The sequence below is a fragment of the Perna viridis genome, chromosome 3 (assembly GCF_037379345.1).
Source record: "Perna viridis isolate PV_CMFRI_1.1 ecotype Kerala chromosome 3, ASM3737934v1, whole genome shotgun sequence".
Taxonomy (NCBI): domain Eukaryota; kingdom Metazoa; phylum Mollusca; class Bivalvia; order Mytilida; family Mytilidae; genus Perna; species Perna viridis.
In genome coordinates, this window is record NC_142447.1 from 43119055 (window position 1) to 43134493 (window position 15439).

A 15439-nucleotide genomic window follows, 5' to 3' on the forward strand; every position below is an offset into this window, starting at 1 on the left:
GGAGCATCACGGGATTTATTCACACACTTAAAGATAATTTGCAATACAAATATACATCGGATTCAGATGAAAACGTCTGAATTTAGTTCCAAATTACGAATGGACAATATGGCAATAGCTACTTCGGATTATAGCAATTACTATCCAGTCACCATCTCGGTAAATGTCTGCTTTGTTCTTTTTAACACGCTAATATACGACAGGAAAAAAAAGAATACATCAGAATGCTAACCAATCAAATCCTCAGAAACTCTTTAAAGCTCCCGTTAAACACTAAGCAAGCATATTATTCATGGACAGAGAGGATCCATCATGCACCACCTCCAGTAATCAAGTTCATTATGAATTTCAGACACCTCTAGACATCCCACTTACGAATGAATTGGTCAACAAAGGGTATTCTCAGATTCTTTTTCAGTATAAGCCCACATTTGTTCCCTATGGATTATGGATTTCTGTAATTGAATTGTTTGAACGTCTCCGTCATCACAAATCAATTAAATAAACGTATAAGTGTATTACTATTTAGCTTAATGTCTAAGCTAAAAATGGTAGAAAGTTGCGATCACACTTACGATTTTGCAAATTATGTACCCCTACCCCCGACGAAATATCTCTTAAATTGACATATTTGTCAGTGTCAAAACCTCTGGGATGTTTATGCTTCAGCAAAAATTTCGTACTTGGTATTTTCTGTTGATTACACATTGATATTTTCCGATTCCGGTGACTTTATGCGGTTTTCATAGTCATAATTCAACAAAGAATTGCCAAAAACGGGATTTCCATTTTTCTTTTAATAGTCACTCAAAATCGATAATCAGCAGAAAGGATTTTGTTTTTACAATTTCATATTTTATTGTATTTTTCATCAGTTGTTGCCATTTCTTTCAAATATCATAAATAAAACAAGCTTTTGTATGATAAAGTACATTTATAATGGGTTCTGTTGAAAAAATTGCCTCTCCTTCCCCATTGGTCATTTTGTTTCTTAAAAAAAACTTTAAAACACTTGAAAACATGAATGCTCATTAATGGCATATACAAACCGTTAGTAATATCCCTTGTGTATTTATTATGAAACTAAGGACCATTTCATTTCTATATGATGATGAAAAAAATCTTTAAAAAACAGATTTTCATCATTTATCTAAGTTTTCGCAGATACATTTCTATCATCATACGAATTATGCAACCATTTACAAAAAAATATATAATTAAATTAAAAAGTTTCCCATCACCTCAAACACAAAATTTTAACCTGGGGTTGTGTGCCCCAGGTGGTGGAATGGGGTACCCCTGGTGTGTTACACGCTGGGGTTGTCAGTCTATCATACGGAAAACCTGACCGCAAACCATAGTGGTGCACTGTGTTTGGAAAGATGCCACGTTCCTCGCACGTTAAAGAACCCTGCTGTGGTATTCGATATGAGTAAGAACCTTTGCGCTCCGCCACAGGAGGCTAAATTGCACGACCCTACCCATCCCTTTCTTTTTCTAGTGCCGATCAAAATTTGTCGACCCTACTATCCTTGTGTCCCATCCTTTTTTTTTCTTTTCATCATTTTATCATCCATTTCATGTCAATTGCCAGAATATAGCTGAAATATTGCTGCTCGACAAGCCATTTTTTTTGGTGTATTTTAGGTTGATATATGTTCAATTCATTGAGGGGCTTTTGATATTTAAAATAGGTCATGACATATCAGCTTTAAAAGGACAAAAGCACATGCGTTTTGTTTTTATTCATATTCAAATGGATATTACTTTTACCTGGTCACTCCCACAAATATATGACCATTTTTATAGAAAATTTTGCATTAGAGGTAACTGGAAACCATGCGTCATGAGTTCGTAAGATATTGAAAATGTGTTAATTTTTTTTTAATTTTGACAAAATCTAATTTTTAAATAATTTTAAATAATTTGGTTTATAATCCTATATCAATTGGATTATAGGAGCATGCATAATGTGCACCGGAAGAGAAAGCTTGTAGAATTGAATTTATGCCACGTCTTATGGAAAATACGAAAAACCATGTACTAGTGATCTTTTTTTTTTTTTAATAAATTCTGACTATTAAAACCTCCAAACTCATCAAAAATGAGCCAGTAGTATAAATTAAGATATTTCTAAAAAAAAAAATAGCAAACAAAGCCATTTTTACTGAATACTCTACAGATTTCAGTTAAAACACTGCGTCAGTTTAACCGATATTTCGTTTGGGGTAATGGAACTTTTTTTTGTATTTTACTCAAGAATACTAGGATTTACCGCAATATTATTGATACCATTAGAAAGATGAGACATTGGGCTGTATGATAATGCAAATATTTGTTTATTAACTTCGTTCAGAAGAACTTTTATTCAACGAGGTTTAAAAGTGGCGAAAAATACTAATGTGCCAGTTTATTTATTGGCGACAAATTGACAAAATGGGCGGTATAAAGGTACATGAACATTATATTGTAGTTTATGAATTGGGGCAAGTATCTCAGCCAACGCGCTATATACAGTGTGCGTTGTTAAAATAAATCGGTTTTTGAACGAAATTCTTGAATTACATTTTCACCAATCATACAGAAGTAGTATGTCTTTTTTACTAATAAGATTTACAATTTTGTTTTATTTTGGTGGTAGGATAGTCCATACTGTGCCAAATTTTCACTGTAATAGGAATCTCAAATAGGACAAATGGAATTAGAACTTTGAACAAATAACGCAAATATTATGAATTTTGTTGATGATTAAAAGTTTGGATAGTTATCAGAATATTCAGACCATATTTGGCAACAGACTTGTTAGGCTGTCAATTTTCACTGCAAAATGTTTGTAACTATGCTTCACTGCTAAACCCGTTTCCATATACCCCTTAAGTTTATCAATAATCTGACTGAGGTGTTGTATTATTTGGTAATGACAACAATAGGCTATTAACGTCTCTCTAAATAATTATGAATTAAACAAAAGTAGCTTTATTACAGTCTCTGTATCTGAAGTTACTATGACATTAATTTTGATCTTATTTTAATCCATTTCAATAAACCTTAAACGGTGACGTATGCATTTACTTATACTTAATCTTAAATAACCTAACCTGTCAGAGTAGTATTATAAGTAACTGACGTTTACATAAATTTCATCCCTGCATATTAGGCAAAATACAACAACTTTAACCTGCTCAATAAAACCAAAAACCAGCAGATGTTCATCGTGACAGTACATCTCATCCTTGAGCACAACATTGTTTTATGTATAAATCGACTTTCAAAACACAAAAGATTAGAGGTATACTCCTTTTGTTAATTTTCATTTAATGTTACATACATGTAAATACTTTTTGCTTTTACTAAACGCACAAAATTTTCCGCAAATAATTTTCCCGGAGAAACTTCACACCTCAGAAGGGTTTAGTCGATATTCATAAGCATTACATTGTTGTGACAAATAAAGCTGTAAACGATAATATTGTACTATGTAAATAAATGCAGTGTATAGTATATATCGTAATATTTCACAACACAAGATCGCACTTTGTTTTTTTTAAATCTGATTAAAAAAAATCCACAAAATTTCCTCTCTTTTTAAGGTTGAAATGATGCTAACTTAAGTTTCATAACTAGTGAAAGGTGAATGCCGCAAAATATCAGCTCAAATTATTTAATTTCATTGCCATTACATTCAAATGAGACATGGCGTATTTGTTATGATGTTGAAATAAGATAAAGCGAGTTGAAATTTTTCAAAATTAAAATTTCACGAATTATATATATATATAGTTTTTACGGAAGCGTATAGGTATCATTTTTTGTTGTTATAAAAGTCGACATTTCGTATCAAAATTATGGCAAAATATCGATTATACCTCGATATAAAAATAAATTGTCAATAAAACAATCGTTTAACATAAAATGTTGATTTTTAAATATCAACAAAAATTATCAACAATAAGATATTGACTTACATATATCAATATAATTTTAACATACGACAAGAAAACTTGAAAATGACGAATTATATCACAGGATGTTGATATATTTAAATCGTTTAATTGAAATATATAACAACACAAAATGATACCTATACGCTTCCGTAAGTTTTCCGAATTCTTTTGTTGGAATATTATATTGCTTGAAATTTGGAATCAGTAATGGCGGATATGCGTCAATAACGTCGCCAGTGAGAACAACGTACGGCACGTCAAATAGTCGCTTTCCACCAATCATATTTTATGCAATGCGACACAATCACACAACAAACAATTGCAAAGGCGGCTTTTTCATATGACTTGTTCGTATCGCATCGTTGAGTGATATTGCAAAATATGTAGTTTAAAACGACCATATCATAAAGAATATGGATCCTTAGGTCTGTATAATGGACAGAGTATTTTCAATGTATATGTGTTTTCCAAGACGAATTAGAACAAAGAGGTGTTTTCATTGTAAGAATACGGATAGTGAGGATTGATAAAATACAAGTTCAAATGAAGAATCAGTAAGGTTTCTAATGTGTGCTGTTTCATTTCTTAGTGGTAGTGGCCTTATTATCCAGGTTCATATTTCAGTTGCATGATTAAATGATAAGGAAGTTAACTACTAAAAGTGCTAAATTTTTTAAGAAAACTTGGTGATGCATTTCATTTATGAAGCCATATGAAAAAAGAAATGCTTGGTTTTTAAGGATTGATATTAATTTTGCGTACTTAAAAGCTGTCGTTTTTATCTCGTTCTGTTATTGTGATATTTGTATAGTTTTTGTTAAGCTTCATGTTAACATGGAAAACGTAACATTTTATTATAAACATACAACTAATTGAATTATCGTACAGTAAAGAGAAGTGTCCCTGCTTATTTGATAGTACTGAAGTCCATTATAATTGCTGTATTTACAAAAAGCCAACCCGTAAATATGTCTTTATGCAAATATGTGAACATTAAGGAAAATAAATCACTATCCTGAAATTGCGGTAACTCAAAAGATTTTATGGTTTCAGTTCCCACTTAATAACACATAGTCTGAATGTAGTAAGTGAAAATATTTCTTTAAAATGGACCTAAGTGTACATGTCGTCCTTCCGTCACTTTCAGTTAGAGTAAATGTCCTAACATCACACAGGACTCTCTCTGTTCATATTGTACAAAATTGGTAAAATAAAGCATGAAAAAGAAGACAAGAAGTCATAAAGTTCTTTCTTTAGCTGGATCTTAATCTTGCTGCTCCACGAACGATATGTTAATTCACCTAACAAAGATATTGATCGCAGTGAAGACTGGACAGCAAGTTAGTTGCAATACCACATACTCTTGTAGTTGCATTAGTAATGTGGATACTTAAGAATTTAAAAATTCTACAGATTTACTTCAAAACATAAAATCCCATAGTTTTTTTCGGAAATAAGTTCTCTTTACAGTACGTTGCCACGTGATGAATTGAAATCTTGCTTAAAAGGACTAATAAATTTTCGTTACCATGGAACACGTCGTAATCCATGGGCAAATACCAGACATGGAAGAGTAATCAAGGGAACCAAGGTTATATCGGTAATCAGAAGAATGTAATCCCAGGACAAAACCCAGACATGGAAAACAGACATACACAACAAAGAAAATAAAGTAACTAAATTCATACATACCAAGTAACAAAAGCAAATAAGCAACTCGGACTCCACTAAACTGGGAGCATGGACCAGGTGCACCAGTAGGGTAAGCGTCCTCTGCTTTTCTACAAACACCCGCCGAGTTGCTCATAAAATGTCCAGGGTAGACGAAAGAGGAAAGAAAAAACTATGACCCGTTGAATAAATCAGTTTTCATGGTGCAGATGGATACACCATAACGATCCACGAGTTCATGATGACGATCATAAAACTTCTGTAGTGATGACTTTAATCTTGTAGCAACACAACTCTGTTCCAGAAGCCTATTTGTTAAGGGTTCTAGCGCGATACAAAAAGTCTGGAAAACAGACAAACATAACAAAGAACATAAAATAATCAAAATAATACACCAAAAGTAACACAAGTAAATAAGCAACTCGGACTCCACTAAAAACTGAGACCATGGACCAGGAGCTCCGAAAGGGTAGGCTTCATCTTCTTATCTAGAAAGATCCATCGAGTTGTCAGATACGCGGGGTAGATGAATCATCTTCTTATCTAGAAAGATCCATCGAGTTGTCAGATACGCGGGGTAGACAAAAAAGGAATGGAAAACTATGACACATTGAACAAATCAGTTTTCATGATGCTGATGGATACCCCGTAACAATCTACGGGTTCATGATGACAAACTCATAAAACTTCTGTATGGGTGAGCAAAATCTAGCAGCAAACAACCCTGTTTCAGAAGCCTACTTGCAAAATGTCTAGCGAGATACAAAAAGCCTGCCTAGTTACAGCAAGCTCTGGCATAACGTATGAATTGTTATATGTAAACCCCATGAGCAGGTGCTGAAGAGATGTTGCCGCAGATGAAAGGAAAGTTGACAATACGAAATGAAAAGTCATTTAAAAACGTTTTTGGGTCGACAAGCAAACATTACACATGCGTTGATTTATCATTAGACAGACAAAACAGCGTATGATGACGTATGTCAACGCCTCTCTAACCTACACAACGCACACCTGCGTGTTAGAAAATATTCTCATATTAGTAAAATGTGTATACGACAGTATAACTTATCATTTGATATTATTTTATCATATAATGAAAATGTTTTTTAGTACATAAGTTCATAACGTAGCACTCGTAATTAGAATAATGCAATATGCAATACCTGCTTGGTAACCCAACATATTTTAATTTTGACATTTCTGATACAAATGTTATAACAGAAATTAAAACATATGGCTTTTCCTATAACTCTTGGTCTTAGGAGATATAATTTATTTAGAATGTAATGTAGAATTCTAAATTAAGGTAGAAACTCTGTACATGTGTTCTTGACACTTAAATACAATATAATATAAGAGTAACAAAACATTTCCGATCACAAATCCGACCTATAATAAAGACAAAGCCAAAACAAAACTGGCAATACAAGTATTACACCACCGGAGCAGCTGGCGCCGCAATGATCCTGCCGTGGTACAGGAATTTTCAAGGGTATTATTAAATCTAGGTTTTACTAAACATCCCTCTTCCATTGCGGCTTGATTAAGTGTGATTAAATAGCAGTTGCCTGCAATTGCTTTAAATTCATCAGGAAATCAGCGGTCACATCAGCACAAAAAAAAAAAAAAAAAAAAAAAAAAACAATTTGCTAAATACAATCATTACTCATTATTTCAGAATAAACTGATTAATGATTATTTTTTTGCAACCAAGGTCTGATATCTAAAAAAACTATTTTGTAAGAGACGTTTTGAGACCCATTTCTTCATACCCCCGATTCATGAGTATGTTACGCAGATACTTATGGCATTAAAGGAAATCATAGTGGATAGTACCTGCTCTAGCGTAATAAATCAAATGTGAAATAAAAAAAAAACATATGCCGGAGACAGAACAGGTAAGGAAAATTTATGATATTAAAATTAAAGTCGTCTCTTTTATCATAAATCTCAGTGCTGAGATGACCACCGTTGTCAATTCGAGGTATAAGTAAAAAGTAAAACAAAACTGATATATTGGATATATTGAATGTTCTGTAGTCTGGAGCTCTGGTGAATATATTGAACCATTTACCAAAAGAATGGTTGTTCATGGACAATACGTCATTAGTTTATTTTTATGTAAAGTTAAAAGAGTCTTAAAGTTAAAGTTTTTATTCTTTATGAGTTTCTGAAAAAATTCAATCTCGTATGAATATGAAAACAAATCGGGTAGTGGAAGAGCAAATGTAGTGCCCATTGGAATGCCAACTTGTGGTTGATAAATAAATCCTCCAAATGTGACAAATATGTTATTAATGAGGAAATCAAGCTGGTCGCAAACCTGCTTTTCTATGTAGCACACCTTACCTTCCTGCAATGTTTGAGAAAAATACATGGATTCGCAACCAAGTACAACATACGAATAAGTCATTTCAAACGAGATTTCAATTTATCATGTGGCGTCGTAGTATGAAGAGTTGAGAAGTCAAAAGTTTGGAGAGATCTAATTTCCGAAAAGCTGCGGGATTTTAGGTTTTGAAGTTAATCTTTGAAGTAGAAATTTTATGTATCTACATATGATTAATGCCACTACGACAGTTGTCTTTCACTGCGGACAATATCTTTGTAAGGTGAATTGACATCTCCTTCGTGGAGCAAGATAAAGATCCAGCTATACTTTTCTTTGTGAGGATTCTTATGAAGATTGGGAATTTAATGCAAGTAAGGTTAGTCCTCACATTTTCTTTCGACGTTGAGATAAGAAAGGAAGGTCTTATCGTTGTTTAGGATTTCATAGACTATTGAATTATCGATGTGAATTGTCTCGTAAGAGCAAACAGATTGGAATAAATAATTATTCATTTAATCAAATAGACAAATAATGTAACTTAATAACAGAAATAAAAATGGAGTGTATTACAGAATATGGATGATTCTTGCAAAAAATGCTACTTAAATTGATCCATTTTCATTTCGAATTTAAGAAGATTTTATTTAAGATTATAATGCTCTTGCCTAATTTCATAATATTACAACGAATATAAGGGATGTCTCCGGTTTATAGTAATTTTAGATAAATAATGTGGAAGTATTATTGTTCGGCGGTACCACTATTGTGGTTTTCTTGACTTTGACGCGATAAGGTATATGATATAAATAACATAGAGCTTAGAGGGCTGTTTGTTACCCCAAAAAAGTCGTTGTCACCCCGTGGTGTAGCCAGTTTATTTTCAAGGGGTAACAATTTCTCTAGCGCCCTCTAAGCTATATGTTATTTATTTAATTATACTGAATGTTTCATTGACATTCTTTTTCAAATTAAACCCAAACTATCAGTTTTGTATGTTTGTCTCTTATCTTTAAGTTCTTCATTATTATTATTTTTTTTCTATCTTCCAAGTTTCCATTCATTTGAAGCTGTAAACGTCAACTGTGGATCAAACCCCATTTTTGGTTACCCCCTTTTCCTGCTCATCAACAATAGGTCAATAATGTGTTTAAATTTTTTTTTGTGTTTTTGTTTGTTTTTTTGAAGCGTTCTTGTATATAGTTATTTAATCCAACTGTAGCTGTAAGTCTTTTTGTGATAGAAATAAAAGCAACAACAACAAAGACAAATACTACAAAACAAAAACAACAAAACAAAAACAAAAAAGCCCAATGTATGGGAATTTAATAACGATGTCATAAACTTTTCCAGTTCAAACCTCAGTCAATTTTTAATTTGACAACAAATTAGAATGGTTTGGGTTAAGATTTGTAATCGATTTGGCATTGTTAATGCAAAAAAATATATTTTTCTGCTGCATTCTATTTATTGATGGATGCTTTATCAGTTATTGATATTGATTCCTTCAAACACAAAACTGACTAAGACTGAACCGGTACCTAAAATGTACCGAAACCAGTTTACTTTTTTTCCGACAGGCGAGAGGGTAATAAACAAAAAAATATCACCATCAGAGATTTCTGATAGAGCGGAATATTATCCTCATATTGAATCAATCAAATTCAGCAGATTTACATGAGGTATAAAAATATAACGATATTTTGAATAGTTTTGATATGTGATGAAATGTTTGCTAACGGGAAGTACATTGTTTTACACAATGTCATAAGGCCATGAGAAAGGGAAAATTACTCAATCTATAAATTCAGGGAAAAAAGCACAACGTAGATGCACACTAGTACTAGTGTAGAAAAAAAAGGGAAATGCCCACAAAATACAGTGCAAATTTTTTCTTAGTCATGAGTAAGAATGCAACATCAGCGATGCTTAACGAACAAATAAAATTGAATTGCAAGTATATTTCCCTTCATCCATTTATACTGTGACCAATTGGGGCTCGATAGCAATTAATGGCCCAAAGAAAACATGAATATGGAATTACTTTTAATTCAAATTCAGAAGACATTGAAAAGATCTTATCTGCTGGCTATACTGCTTTTAAAATGTACATCTTGGCCTTCTAATTCCACATGAAAATACTGTACAAAACTCTGAGTTTTTATACCAAAATAAAATACTACTCACGAGTTGAAAATTTAAGACATCAAACCCCTATGTATAATTTAACCAGTAACAGTCAGTGAGCAGACTTCAGGCACAATGTGAAGTAAATGCAAAATGCAATGAAGCGTATAGTAACTCAAACCACTGTAGAGAACAGGTCAAATTTAAAGAAATGAAATATAATGGAAAACATAATTATTAAACTAATACAAATCAGCTTTGTCCACATACGCGTCGTCGATACTAGGCAGAAGGCATTGACCTGATTATAAATATGTCCAACAAAGATTACCGGAAAATGACGACGAATATCGAGTAACATCTAACTGCAGCTATGTCTCGACCGACATGTAAGTCACTCCAAAAGCAGGTCCTTGAACTCCAACATCGATTTAGCAAGATGAAGCCAACTGAGAAGTATACCGATGATGGCGAATTCGCGTTTGACCAAAAACGTTCTATAGTATATGTTCAGCATGAAAGACGAGTTCAAAAGTTTTCCGGGTATAATATGTCCGTAGATGATTGGTTAGAAGATGTTCAATCATGCACTCTTGATATGTCTCGTCAAGAGCGTGCCAGTTTCATCAATTTCTTTCTGAAGGGCGCAGCCAAAGAAGATATTAAATACTGTTCAAACAGTATTCGACAAAGTCCAAGCCGTATTATCCAGGTTTTACAGGGTGCATATGGTGTAAAAGATAATATTACAAAACTACAGAAAAACTTTCTGGATAGGGTGCATCGACAAGGTGAAACTTTGCGGGAATATTCTTATGCTCTACTGGACTTAATCCGGAAAGTAATTAGGAAAGATGACACTTTGATCCCAAACAAAGACAAGTCATTGTGTGATCAGTTTTCTGAAAATGTGCGTGACGTCATGCTTAGGAAGCATTTGAAGCGCCTTGTGAGATCAGATCCGAACATGACTTATCTTAAACTCCGCAAGGAAGCGATTATGTGGTCTGAAGAAGAAGAGGTCGGAAATCAGTTATCTGAGATGAAAGTACGAGAAGAAAAGAGTACATTGAAAGAAAGGTGGCGATTAGATGAATCAGCTTTTGGATATAGTGAGGAAACAAAGCGAGCAGATTGATGCGTTGACGATGATTGTTAATTCCAAGTCATCAGGTCAAGGTAGATTCAACAGTGAAGCATCGCTTTCTAATGTGTGTTTTGGGTGTAAGAAAACGGGTCATAAGGTTCGAATAAGCTTGGAAACTAGCGCCATCTTTCGTGTCGAGTCCCATGTTAGATGGAGGAAATACGGACTCTGTTGATTGTATTAACATGATTGGAAAATGCCCAGTTGTAAGTGTTGTTATAGCAGGTCAGGAGGCTAAGTGTCTAGTGGACACGGAATCTACAATTTCTATGTTCACAGAGTCATTTTATAACCGATTTCTGCCGGATTATACTAGGTTACGTACTGATGTAACTTTGAAGCTTCGGGCTGCAAATGGACTTTCTATTCCATATATTGGTTATGTGGAAGTAGATATGAAAGTGATGGGCCAAAATTTGAAAAGCTGTGGTGTATTGATTGTTAAAGAATCAACTGATCCGGTCACAAAAAGAAGAAAATAATCCATGCCGGGACTATTAGGTATGACTATTATTAGATGCTGTAAAAACATTTCAGAACATGATTTTGGTATGAACTTTTGTGAAGAGGTAGATACAATTGCAGAAAATTCAAAACTTAAGGAGCAATTTAAAACTTGCATGAAAGATGAACATTTAAACACTATTGGCTATGCCAAAGTATGCGCTAGTTCACCTTTATGTATACCTGCTTCGTCTGTTGTTATTTAAAATGGCACAGGACCTAATCTTCTCAGACAACATAATGCCTTAATAGAACCACTAAAATCTAGCGGACATTTACCTAGTGCATTTGTTGTAGTACACACTTTTGTAACCGTCAAAAATGGTCATTTTTCATTTCGAGTCGCAACCTAGGCAGTGATGATATTTATATTGCACCATTCTATTCTTTTGAAAGGAGAAGTTGAGCAAAGTAATTGTTAACATATCGAATTTGTTCGAACTGATTCTGTTGAAGAAATAGTCAATAGTGATTTAGCGTCTTCTGATGTTCCGAATTTTTACAAGGATATTGATTATGGACAATTTAAAATGCCAGTTAATATGGGTCATCTTTCTGTTAGCAAAATTGAGTTGAACGCGGTTCATGATCTGTTCTATAGATATAGAGATGTCTTCTCGAAAGATGATAATGATGCAGGTTTCACTACTACTGTCAAACATTCAATTCGGTTACAAGATGATAAGCCGATTGTGCAACCATATAGGCGTTTACCGCCAACACAATACGAGGAAGTTAAGAACTATATGAAAAAGTTACTCGAAAATAAGATCATTCGTGAAAGCATTAGTCCTTATGCATCACCAATTGTTTTGGTCAGGAAAAAAGATTACTATCGGAGGCTCTGTGTTGATTTCCGTTGCTAAACTCATAAACTCACGAAGACGCATTTTCTCTTCCGCGAGTTGAAGAATATTTTGATGCTCTTAGTGGAGCTAAGCTGTTTTCGACAATGGATTTAACGATTACAACCAAATTGCCATGAGTGACAATGATATTGAGAAAACTGCATTTACTACTCCCATGGGTTTGTATGGGTATATGCGCATGCCTTTCGGACTTTGTAATACACCAGCTACATTTCTGAGGCTAATGCAGCACTGCTTTAGAAATGAACTGTTTCAAATTTTGCTTGTTTTTCTTGATGACATTATAATATTTTCAAGTACTTTTGATGATCGTTTAAAGCGTCTTGAAGTAGTTTTTCAGCGTTTAAGACAACATGGACTGGAACTGGAGCCTTCAAAATACCACTTCTTCAATCGTGAAGTTAGGTATCTTGGTTATGTGGTGTCCGCTGATGGTATACACACAGATCCTGACAAAGTTAGTGCTATAGAAAACTTGGAAGTTCCGACAAATGTAAAGAGATTGAAATCGATTTTGGGATTAGAAGGTTATTACCGACGTTATATCAGACTTTAGCAAAATTGCCTCTCCTATGAATTCTTTGGCACAGCAGTACACTCCTCATCCACGTAAACCTTTTGGAAAAGATTGGAACATTCATTGTCAAAAAGCATTCGAAATCTTAAAAGAACACTTAGTTTCTTCACTAATATTGACTGATGCAAATTTCAATTAACCGTTTGTTTTGGAAACAGATGCAAGTATTTAAGGTCTGGGCTATCTCAATATGTTGAAGATAATTTGCGAGTTGTTGCTTATGCGAATAGAGCATTAAGACCAAACGAGAGAAATATGAACAATTATAGTTCCAGAAAGTTAAAACTTTTGGCGTTAGCTTGGGCGATAACTGAAAAATTCAGAGATTATCTGTTATGCTCTAAGTTCACTGTATAATCAGATGATAATCCATTATGTTATTTGCAGACGTCCAAACTTTCAGCTCAGGAACAAGGACATGACTTTAGTTTTCCTTTACCATCGATTTCTAAGTGTAGGTCAAGATAAGAGGCTGACATCACAGTGTCTGTTGTATCCTTTATCTCAAGTTCTTTTGGGTCTTTTGGGTAGAAGTTGCGAAGTCCGAAGATGTTAAAACTTCGTTGCAGAAATTTGCTACTGGTACAGCAATTTCAGGTATTGTAGTTCAAAATGTTAAATCTAATGCCTCAAAAACTGTTCACTTTGAAGAAGCTCATACAACTTTACCAACTTTTGACAAAGGTGAAATTCGCAATTTACAGAACTGTGATACAGTTATTATTACATTTATTGAAATTTGGAACTCTAACGTTAAAACTTCGCGGTCACAAATACAAAAATTAGATAAACATTAAGTTACACTCATACGTCAGTGGGACAAAATAATTGGTGATAATGGTATATTTTATGGAAGGAATCGTGATCCGATTAATGGTGAAATAAATCAATTGATTTTACCAGTGGTTCTGAGAGACAAAGTATGAGTCAGTGTCATGACGATTTAGGACATCAAGGTATAGAGCGTAATTTTACAACTGTACGTACTAGATGCTACTGGCCAGACATGTTTCACTTTATTAAGGATTATTGTAAGAACTGTAGACGTTGCTTGATTTCAAAGACACCACAACCTAGTATTAGACCGCCAATGGGGCATCTAATTGCCAACAAACCATTACAAGTTTTAGCGATAGACTTTACGGTACTTGAACCAGCACATGGCAAAGAGAATGTCTTGGTGATGACAGATATTTTCACAAAATTTACACGAGCAATACCAACAAAAGATCAAAAAGCCGACACTGTTGCAAGTTTTTATTTACTGAGTGGTTTTGCGTTTAAGGGGTACCTGAGCGTTTACACTCCGATCAAGGTCGGAATTTCGAATCTGACGTTATTCGCCAGCATTTGTAAACTGTACAACATTAATCGCACACGTACTACACCGTATCATCCAGAAGGAAATGCTCAGTGTGCAAGATTGAACAGAACTTTGCATAATATTTTAAAATCATTACTTGTTGACAAATAGAACAACTGGCCCAAATATTTACCTGAACTTGTATTTTCGTATAATGGTTCAATGAATTTGTCAACTGGTTACAGTCCATACGCCTCATTATTTGGTCGAAATCCGAAATTAGCTGTTGACTTTTTGTTGGGTAATAATAATTCTAACGACTCTGAAGTTGTTTTAGATGAATGGATTACAGAACACCAGAATCGCTTACGGTATGCACACGAAAAAGCTGGGGAGCAGATGAAAGACCGTGCATCGTACAGGAAGGAACAACTCGACAAGAGACGATTTAATCCTGTCGGTGATTCGGTTTACATCAGAAACCGTGGTGTTTATGGACGTAACAAGATCCATGACACTTGGGGCTCTACCGTTTACCGAGTGGTCAAATCATCTGAAAGAGTAATCAAGGGAACCAAGGTTATAGCGGTAATCAAAAGAATGTAATCCAGGGACAAAGACCAGACATGGAAAACAGACATACACAACGAAGAACATAAAGTAACTAAAATCATACATACAAAGTAACAAAAGCAAATGAGCAACTCTGACTCCATTAAAAACTGGGAGCATGGACCAGGTGCACCGATAGGGTAAGCGTCATCTGCTTTTCTAGAAACACCCGCCGAGTTGCTCATAAAAAGTCAAGTCCTGGGTAGACAAACGAGGAAAGGAAAACTAAGACCCGTTGAATAAATCAGTTTTCATGGTGCTGATGGATACACCATAACGATCCACGAGTTCATGATGACGACCATAACCCTGTTTCAGAAGCCTATTTGTAAGAGTTCTAGCGGGATACAAAAAGT